The sequence below is a fragment of the Salvia hispanica genome, chromosome 2 (assembly GCF_023119035.1).
Source record: "Salvia hispanica cultivar TCC Black 2014 chromosome 2, UniMelb_Shisp_WGS_1.0, whole genome shotgun sequence".
NCBI lineage: Eukaryota > Viridiplantae > Streptophyta > Magnoliopsida > Lamiales > Lamiaceae > Salvia > Salvia hispanica.
In genome coordinates, this window is record NC_062966.1 from 23,600,588 (window position 1) to 23,609,453 (window position 8,866).

Consider the following 8,866-nt stretch of genomic DNA (forward strand, 5'->3'; position numbering starts at 1 on the left):
TTTTTCACTCGAATTTCTCCCAATCCTTTCCTCCTGATTTAGTACCTCAACCTGCACACTTTAGCAACTATTTTGCAGATATTATCCAATAAAACACGTTATACTGACCAGTAACCAAGGCCTAGAATGAGACTCATCAAAGCTGCACTGAGGATCGTTCGATACTTAAAGGGAACTGTCGAGCATGGAGTATTGTTTGAGAAACATGGGCATTTGGAGATTAATGGTTTCACTGATGCAAATTGGGCAGGAAACCCAAATGACAGAAAATCAACTGCCGGGTATTTCACTTTTGTTGGGGGCAATCTTGTCACTTGGAAGAGCAAGAAACAAAAGGTGGTTGCACTCTCAAGTGCTGAAGCAGAATTCTGAAGAATCAGGAGTGGTCTTACTGAGATACTATGGCTAAGAAGGCTCATGACAGAACTCGATCTTGATGTATCCAAGTCGTGTAAACTATTTTGTTACAATAAGGCTGCTATCAGCATCTCTGAGAATCCAGTCCAGCATGACAAAACTAAGCATGTGGAGGTAGATAGACACTTCATCAAGGAGAAAATTGAAGCTAAGATTGTTGGGTTGCCGTTTGTTAAGTCGGAAGTTCAACTGGCAGATATCCTGACTAAAGCAGTGAACTCGAAATCGTTTAGAGAAGTATTGAGAATCCCGTTAGTTAACTTGAGGGGGAGTGTTGGAAAGAAATCATAGCATTAATGTGATTTATTCTAATTGATCATTCTCGTAAATAGAATAGGATCTCCTTGATTGTATTAACATATGTAATTGAATCCTTTGCCTATAAAAGGATGTAGCCACTGTAATTATAAATCAATCAATAAGATTACAGAAATTATCCCTTAATTCGTTTCTTCACAAACAATAAAGGAGGAGCAACAGGAACTCGGCAATGAAGACCTTATAACTATTTTTAAATGAAGAATTTTCAAGGTAACAGCTCAACCATGTTTTTCTTAAACTCTATAGAAGAATGTACTATTGCAAAATATCTTTTTCGCTTTAATTGCCTTAGGTTTATTAATTTCTTTTTTCTAATTTGAATTTTCATAAACAAATTACTATGAACTATAGTTAGCGGCATACATGTACATAGTTTGTGTTTCTCACTTCAGTTAAAGCAAGGAAATTCAGATATAATATATATTCAGTGAGAGGAATTCAATTAATTTTATATTGCACACCAAAATAAAACCGAGAGATCTCAAAGGCCCAGTTTTTTATTTGACGAAGACGAACTGTTTGATGAGATGCCTATTGAAATTAATAGTATTTGACTAAGAAAATGAGATCACGAAGCTTCTTATGCATTTTGTAAGTGGGTATAACTTATTTCTAAAATTGCAAAAGGTATTATTTTATTTTGTGGATATTTATGTACTCTTGGCCCATTAAGATAGTTATCTTTTGATTCTTATTGGGCCGTATATTTCTCTTAGCCCATTAGCTTGTGTCTTTTACCATACTCCTTACGTCCCATTAAAATAGAGATTTTTAAGACGGAATAATTGATAAAATAAAAGAGATATAGAAGGAAAAAGTAATTGGAATATTGTTAGTGAAAAATGAGGTCCTTACAAAAAGTTACTCCCTCCGTTCCATAGTTATGGAGGCGTTTTTTTCCGTCACGGAGATTAAGAAAAATTGTATTAGGTGAGTTAAGTAAAGAGAGAATAAAGTGGAATATGAAAAAGACAGAGAGATGAAGAGAGAGTAAAGTAGGTGTGGAAAAATGCGTTGACTTTTTACTAAAAAAGGAAATGATTCTATTACTACGGAACGTAACAAAATGGCAAAATGACTCTATTACTATGTAACGTAGGGAATACTAAATATAGAAATTGACTATTTTTAAGGGGACAAAGGAACGGGTATGAGGTTACCCGTTTAGCTATACGGGTCGGGATTGGGTAAGTATAATATTGACGTTTTTGGGTACGGGTACCCGCAAAATCGGGTTTGGGTATCCATGCATCGGCGGATCCAGGTGGGGTCGGATGGGGTCGGCCGACCCCACCACCGTCGCCGTAGACTCGCCGGATATTACCCTCCCTAAACTGCCGACCCCTTGTCGCCAACTCTCCTGCCCCAAGTCTCTGGTCGCTGCTGTGAGCTAAATCTCTGCAGAGAAGATGATAGATACAGTTCAATTCTTACCAAGAAATTGGGCTTCCTAAAATGGGCCTACGTCACATACTAATTAAGGTGGCACAAGTTCCGACATATTTTACATTGTAGGAGTAGGCCTACCACAGTACCACTAATTGTTTAACGCCTAATGAGTATTCATATAGTATCATTTAGTTTTTTATCATTAATATAATTGTTTTATTTGTCTTATTCGTATTGAACTAAATTCAAAATGTTATCGAATGTGATTAATTATTAAAGAGAGAATATAAATTCTAAATTTTTTTAGACGATTGATCGTGTTATCTTACTTTTAGTAATCCCTATTGGTTTGTCATATTGATTAAATAGGTCTTACCATAATAGTAACGAAAAGATAACACAATATATGTTCAAAGGAGTGTTTTCAATAATAAAATTTGTGAAGTCAGAGCTGTAAAATAAGATAAAAGATCGACTGATTGAATGACATTTTGATTGTATAAAATTGAGTAGGATAGTGTGCAACTATTTCCAATGAAAAAGTTTGAATCGTCTATATTCGTAAAAATAAACTATACCTCATAACATAAGATTATGATATTTATATTTTATGTATTTTTGCGGAAATATATCTAATATTATATTTATTATCTTTTTTAATTCGACCCCACGATTATTAAATCCTAGATCCGCCATTGTACCCATGGGTGCCCATTTCGACACCCCTAGGAAAGAGTATCTTGTTTCTAGGCCTTTTACTCGCTATGGCTCCGTATTTGAACAAGCATCACATATTCACATGTATGAAAATATTTAAAGTATTAGTTTTATAATAAAATGTGAGTATGAATAAGTTAATGGAATATGGGGTCCACTACCAAAAATGGTAAAAGTGAAGTGTATCAAATTTTCAGGGACGGACCGAAATGGTAATATGTATCAAATTTTCAGGGACAGAGGTAGTATAATAATTAGCCAGCTTATTTAAAACCTTGTTTTCTCTACATGGGAGTACTCGATGAAGATGAAGAGATTTTAATCTCTCGTTTCATCCAATTATTGGCTGCGGAGGGCTTTGTAAAACCAATTATTGGAAAAAGTTTGGAAGAGGCAGCAAAAGAGTACGTAGAAGAACTTGTTGATAGAAATATGGTTATACTTGTAAAACGCATGCGCTCTGGGAATCAAAAAACATTCAAAATACATGACCTATTGAGGGATGTATGTGTGAGAGAAGGTCGAAAATTGAAGTTTTTAAGTGTGTTAGAAAAGCAAAGCATTCCACAATCCATAAATTCTCAACGGCGCCGTACCGTAGGCAGGTTAAAAGAAGATGAATATCCAACTCCACTCCTTCAATCCTTGGAATCTGCATCCCATCTCCGGTCTTTTTTAATGAAATGTCCAAGGAGTTTGTCAAGTAAATTTAGATTGTCAAGGGTACTTATGTTTGCCGAATGTTTTGAAGAAGAAGATAGGTATGGGGAGATTTTTCTTGGACTGGTTAACTTGCGTTTTCTTGTTGTCATTGTTGATAAGCACTTGTTACCCAGGATTCCTTCTTCGTTGTGTTTTTACTGGAATTTACATACAATATATTTATCCAATATTGGTGAAGATTATGTTTTCGAGATCTGGAAGGTGCCTCAACTTAGGCATGTCATAACCGATTATGATGGGACACTTGATGGTGCATATTGTCTTCCCAATACCTTCAGTGATGAAGATGATTTGGTGTTGGGACACCTAAAGACACTATATCATGTGAAGAATCTCAAGTTTGGTGAGGAGGTGGTTAAAAGAATCCCCAATATCAAAAAATTGAAGTTATACTATAAAATCCACACAAGAGAAGTAGACTATTACTGTCTCAACGATCTTTGTTGCCTCCACAAACTTGAATTTCTTTGCCTTTGTTGGTGGCGAGGAGATAAATATGTTTTGAAAGAAGTGAGCTTCCCACATTCCCTCAAGAAGTTGACATTGAGAGATACCTTTCTTGATTGGGAAGTCATGAAGACAAAAATAGGGTGGTTGCCCCATCTTCAAGTTCTCAAGCTGGAATCTTGGTCCTTCAGTGGGTCTGAGTGGGAAACATTGGAGGACCAATTCTTGAATCTCAAGTTCTTACTGGTTGAGGAATGTGATATAGAGGTTTGGATCACAGACACCACCCACTTTCCGCGCCTTGAGCACCTTCATCTTTGCGGTCTACATAGGTTGAGGGAGATTCCTTCGTGCATGGGAGACATACCAACACTTCACTCAATTAGGGTGGATTTTTGCAGTGATTCTGTAGCTGATTCAGTTGAAACAATAAAGGAGGAGCAACAAGAACTCGGCAATCAAGACCTTCAAATCACGATCAGGCACATCAGGAATTATTAGTGAGGTAACAGCTCAACCTTCATTTCCTCAATGATTATTCTATTAGACATTTTTTTACATTAGTGATAATCCTCATTTCAAAATTCTAATATAACTGTGAGTACTAGTAATTTGTTTCGTAAACAGTGTCTCTTCTAAAAACATCACCCAAGTAGCCTTATGTTTATTACTTTTTCTGTAACTTTTTTTATCACGTTGTGATCGATTCTTTTGAGATGAAAGTCGCCCATTAGTATTAAACTAGTATCACACCCGTGCGATGCACGATCCATTTTTCTTCATACTTACTTATTTCATTATGTAAAATAATTTTATGAAATGGAAAACAATATCATATGAAACCTAAAATCATAATGTTTAAAATAAACGTATTATTATAAAAATATAAATGAAACAACATTCGAAATTATAAATAGACTAATATTGATCAGATAATTTAGCAAAAAAGAAAATACGTGCATTTTTTTTAATATCTTGATAAATTAAAACAAAGTATTTATATTTATATTTATTTTAAAAATTAAAATTTAAGGTCATTAAATATAATAAAATTTGCTTATTAATATATATTAAACATATAATTTATTATTCACCATTCCATAAAATTACACAATTTTTGTAAATTAAAATAAATTACTTTACATTTTATTCATATATAGAATTGGAATCAACATGAAAATGGTAATTCCATTTTCATTTCATTATCACTTACTTTGTCATTTCATAGTAATCATTTGTCACACTTTATTTAGAGGTGTCAATGTGCATCTCAAAAGAAAAAGAAATGAAAAAAAAGTAATCAATCTTTTCAATTATATTTATAATTTTTATTTGCACAATAGCGTTATCACAATTGTCACACATTTATTTAGATTTTAATCGCAATTACTTTAATACTTCGTCAATGAATCTGGATCTTATTTCCACTTTAGCATTTTGAGGTAATTTCCGCTTAACTAATTTTGAATTCTTTATTGTTTGCTCTCATAATTTCAACCGCCACCCTATTTTAGGGCGTATCATTATTTTCCCATTTAAATTCTCCGTTTGGCTATTTGACTTGCAACATAATTAATCTTATTAAGCAATTAATAAGATTTCTGTTGCAATATCTTATTAATTATTATTTGAAATATTAAAAATTCAAAATATATTTATGCATGGGACATAGTACTTAAATTGCTCATAATCTCATCAATTCCATAAAATAAGATGAATCTGCATTCCTTAATTGTCAATCAATCAATATTTCATCCATTTAATTAGTCTTATTCAAATAATGAAATCTCAAATTTCAAAACTAAATAGAAGTATAGAACCTCCTCATTTTCGGAATCCTTGCAACATAATTAATCTTATTAAGAAATTAATAAGATTTCTATTACAATATCCTATTAATTATTTTTTGGAATGATAAAAATTCAAAATATATTTATGCATGGGACATAGTACTTAAATTGCTCATAATCTCATCAAATCCATAAATTAAGAATGAATATGCATCCCTTAATTGTCAATCAATCTATATTTCACCCATTTAATTAGTCTTATTTCAAAAAAAATGAAATCTCAAATTTCAAAACAAAATAGAACATCCTCATTCTCGGAATCTCTTCTTTGCCTCAAAGCCCTCTCTCCACCGCTAATCCAACCTGCCGCCCTCTCTCTTTCTCTTTCCCCGCTTCTAGGCAACTCCCTCCACATGACTTCTGGGCTACTTCTCCGCACGGCTTCTATGTTTGTAGTTGTACCACCACCACCGACATTACGTTCTTTAGACAAGTCTTCCCATAGGGAGCTATGCGTAGTTGCCTCATTTTTTTTATCAATTCCTTGTTTCTACATGTTTGAGAATCTTTCTCGTTTCTGCACATTATGGAATGGATGGTAGTGACGGAGTTGAGCCTCATGCGGTTTTGCTGCTCTGTACACCTCTAATGATTTGTTGAGTAAGTTTTTGAGCTTATATTTATAGAGGTTAGTTCATGTAGTAATCATCCGTCATTATGAATTTATAACGGAATTGACACTATTTTTGTCATTATGTTATAATAAAGTCAAAAATAAATTTTGCAACGATAGAAAGAATTCGTTTAAATGCTAGTTTAAATGCTAAATGCTTGCTTTTGGCGTTCGATTTGTATCAGTTGTAATTGCCATATTATTTAGTGTAATTAGTCAGTTTCCATAATTTTTATTTTGTGGCAGTCATATTTTTTTTAATGTAACCAATTTTTATTATTGTATAGCCGTTACATTTTAATGGCTGCCTGAATTAAATAATTTTAATTAGTGTATAACTGTTGAAAAATGTTGATTGGCCATATAATCTTTTAAAATTTTCACGTAAACTTATATAGTACGTGTCATGAGAATGTGTAGAGGTTTGTTGGTAGTTAATATATATAATTATTTATGGAAGATTTATTACATAACTAGAGTATTGTTAGTGAAAAATGGAACCATGGGAAGGAATATCCTTTTCTAAGACATCCACAATCTCATCTTAAAAAAAATGAAAAATAAAAAGACAAGAAAATAATTAGATGATTTGGTTTTGAACCCACAAGCTTTGAATTTAACCAAAGCACATCTACCACTATAGTAAGTTATGATTTTGTATTTAAACTATATAGATTTATATAGAATGAAATAAAATTTTTTGCCCAATTGTTTATATTTATCCAAAAGGGCATATATCTATTTTATTTTGTGGATTTATGAATCTAGGCTCACTAACGTACTTATCTTCTAGAGTCTAGAGACCCTTATAGCGAAAAGAAATGCTTAACCTTTGAGCTTGTGCATTTTATAATCATTTTACGAATCCCCTAATAGATCTAACATATGCGCACAACACAACGAACAAATATTGTGCCCACTGTTCTTTTCTAATAGTCGAAAATCATCATCGGGCTAAAATTATCATAAAGTTATAGCTAATTAAAATTGTTGTGTTTTCCATTCGTTTACAAAAGAAAAAACCAGAACAGACCTTGATTTTATTTTTATTTTTGGGAATAAACATATCAATCGAAATGTAGACTGATAGGCTAGTTTTCGTCACTCGGATTTGATCACTTCTCGCACTTATTAGTTGAATATTTGTATGAGAAGATGCTATTTTGGCAGGAAATTGAGCTTATGATTTGGAGGCATTATAGAAAGGCATTTGTGTTGGGTGATGCAAAAAGGAGGCAAAATGTGCAAGAATTGGAAGAAAAGAGCGGAAGAATGCAAATTGCCTAAGCTGCTTGTACTCTGTAGGGATCAGATCACTCGGGATTCGCTAATTACCGGAACCTCTTTATTGATTGATCTCTGAGATGGCTAATCTCAGAAATTACAAGCCAAATACAACAATAGCTACAAGGTAGCAAGATTACAAATACACTAAGTACAGTGAGTACAAATCAGGAACCCTAGCTACTAGCCAAGCCTTCAACCAGGTTGGACTCCTCAAGCTTGATCCGATTAAGCACCTGCACACTAAGTAGAAGTATTAGTAATCAAACGCAAGATCCTTGCGGATCTAAACTGAAATAGCAACAAAGGTTCAGAAGATTTAGGATGTGGCTCAGGTCGCACACACACGACTTCACAGGGCCAAGGACCTCCTCAATCTTCACCAACAAGTCTCAAGGGAGCACCGCGAAGTAACCAAACCCTAACCCTAGGGATACTCCAACGGCTACAACACAAGAAACCACCTCAGTCACAGGGAACTCATAACAATCCCAAAGCACTTCTCTGCAACACAAGAACCCTCAAGGAAACCTCCAATCTCTCAAGAATCCAACGAGGAAGTTGGACAAACAAGAGATCTGAGAAGGAATGCTCAAACACTCACACACTCAGAAGCTAAACCGATGATTCTCTCTAGAATCGAGAACCAACGAGGAAACAGAAGATCGGAGAAGATGACCGGCGAACGATGCCGAAATCCAAAGAGAGAGAAGAGAGAAGTAGGAGCGGCTCACACAAGAGAGAGAGAAGATGGTATCGAATAATTCAGAATGTGATGAGTCTCAAGACTCATAACAAGCACTAACCTAGATCCAACGGCCAACAGCCAAGATCCGAGTAATCACATGGGCCTATGAATTAAATCAGCCCAGCCGAAATAAATCAAGCCCAATCACAATTAGAGTCCATATACTTCACATACTCATTTCCCAACATCTTAACTCTCTGGTTAAGGTTGTTGGGCTGATCTTTAATAGCTTTGGTGGATTTATTTCTATAATGTTAAAGCTTTAACTCTTAGTTCTTGTGTTCTTGTGTTCTTTAGGTGAAAATACTTGTTTTTAAGCTTTAGCTTCTAATTCTTGCATAGTTAAATATTGTTAGT